The following is a 2,283-nucleotide window of genomic DNA, read 5'->3' as shown; positions in this document are numbered from 1 at the left end:
CCCCGGTCCGGGAAGATCCCACATGCCGCAGAGTGGCTAGGCCCGTGAGCCATGGCCGCTGAGTCTGCGTGTCTGGAGCCTGTGCTCCACAATGGGAGAGGCCACAACAGTGAGAGGCCTGCGTACCACACACAAAAAAAGGCAGAAATCATCAGTCTGGATAAAAAAGCAAGATCCAACTACATGCTGTCTACAAGAAAAAGAGTTATATAAAGTCACAAATAGATCAAAAGTAAAAATAATGGGGCTCTGCTTCTTGTAATGGCAACGTAGCTTCTATTTAACCAAATGTTTAACAGATAACTATAAATTCTAGACAAAATATAAAAACAACTACCTAAAAGTCCCAGAGAGTAACAAAAGCAGGCAGAATCTAGAAGGGAGTCAACATTTGGATGAAAAGGACATCGTTGGAGGAGTTTCAGACTTTTATGGCTTTTTTCTCAGAGAGAGGCCACAGTGGAACATAAAACTCATTAGAAGCCTACGGAGCCTCTACAATGAATCATTCACAGTGGATGAAATCCAACATTACTATGAAGAAAAAAGAAAATGAGAGTCATACACAAAAGATAATCAGTGGATACCAACCCTAGGATGACCCAAATGTTGAAATTAGCAGGCAAGGATTTTAAAGCAACTATTATAGCTATGCTCAAGGACATATGCTTGTAATAAATGAATATGCTTGTAATAAATGAAAAAATAGAAACTATAAATAAGAGCCAAATGACAAGGCAGCATCTTGAGCACATGGTAAGGTTGTGGGCTCATGGACAAAGTGAGCTGGAAAGCGCTGGACCAGAGAAAGTCCAGGCCAAGTATTAAGTTTGGCTTGTGATGCTTGTAATTAGAATCAATAATTTGCAAGTTCACCTGATGCAGTCCTGGCCTCTTCATCCAATTTCTTAAGGTTCCTCTCAGTTTATGAACATCTTAAAAGTATTAATATTCTAAGATCTGATCATTAAACCCTGTGGGATAAACCAAATCATTATTACAGAATTGTCAAGTTAACGTTGCTGCTGTTTCAAGGTCCAACAATGGGTCTCTTTTTCACTAAAAGGTGTAATGATGACTAGAATACCAAGATCTGGTATAGCCTACACTATGCTTCTAAAGCTTGCGCCTTTAACCCTTACATGTAGTCACACTGATTGTGACAAAAGAAAGATCTATGAGCTTGGCTATAAAATGTATGAGAGGTATTTTCTACTGCTACATGCACCATGATGATAAAGTTCAGCAGTTTAAACAAGACTCAACCCATGCCTAGTGAAGTTAAGCAACTTCTGTTGGATGTTTTGCAGCCTCAACAGAATGGAAGACGTTGCCTAAGCAGCCATCAGATCAATGAGTCTTTGAATAGAACTTCAACTGGGTTCTCTGACCAAGCATTGCAGACCCTGCAAAAGACACTGAATGGTATCATTGCACCTAAGAGGCATTTACCATAGCAACCAATCTGTCAGACATGATCATGTATGAGAGGAATTTCTTTCTCCTTCTTGAAGACATATTGGAAAAGAGCAACTAGCCAAAGAACAGAGATCATCGTGGAGTTATTAATGGCTGTACCCATCGTACTCATAAGAAATCTTCAGCCAGACTTTCAAGACAAAAAGTAGATCTAGACAAACTAGTAAAAGAAGCATTTCATTAATTTCAAAAATATGAGATTCAACTAAAGGAAGTTGAAAAAAAAGACGATATGGTTTTCTTTTACAACACTTTCTCCAGTCCCCTGGAAAAAAGAGGAACATACAGCTATTTAACAAAGGCTCTGATAAATATTCTGCTGGAGGGAGAAGTCAAGCCAAGCAATAATGACCTGTGTTTGGTTAGCTGGTGAGACAGGTAGAAGAAACTCTGTTGAGACACTTTGTCCAGAAGTGTGTTGTTTTGTTGAAGCTTAATCAAGGCATCCATAAATTAATGGACTCATTATGCTGGTGAGGTGCTTGCCATACTGTTGGCAGAGTTATTGGACCTCTTGAATGCTATAACCAATCTAATGGTAAGAAATATCTTTATTCAAGAGTAAAAAATTTGATGATCATGTCAATAGCAATAATAATCTTCACTGAATGATAGAATACTTTTAAAATGGAAAATTGACCTCTGCTTGTTTAATGATCTAATAGAGCATGAAAATGAATCTGTGCTTTATGTTTTTTTTATCAATTGATATTGTCTCACAGGTCACTGAAGCTCTGCTTCTTTTTTTTTTTTAAACATCTTTATTGGGGCATAATTGCTTTACAATGGTGTGTTAGTTTCTGC

The 2,283-nt window shown here is 37.9% G+C and overlaps 1 pseudogene; it reads left to right on the top strand.

Annotated features, from left to right (window-relative positions):
• The first annotated feature begins 1,229 nt into the window (after positions 1 to 1,229).
• On the top strand, positions 1,230 to 1,848 carry LOC103078133 (phosphorylase b kinase regulatory subunit beta pseudogene; annotated as a pseudogene).
• The last annotated feature ends 435 nt before the right edge of the window (positions 1,849 to 2,283 follow it).

Source organism: Lipotes vexillifer, unplaced genomic scaffold (assembly GCF_000442215.2).
Source record: "Lipotes vexillifer unplaced genomic scaffold, Lipotes_vexillifer_v1.1 C26952681, whole genome shotgun sequence".
Taxonomy (NCBI): Eukaryota; Metazoa; Chordata; class Mammalia; order Artiodactyla; family Lipotidae; genus Lipotes; species Lipotes vexillifer.
This window is presented reverse-complemented; position numbering and strand designations above follow the sequence as displayed.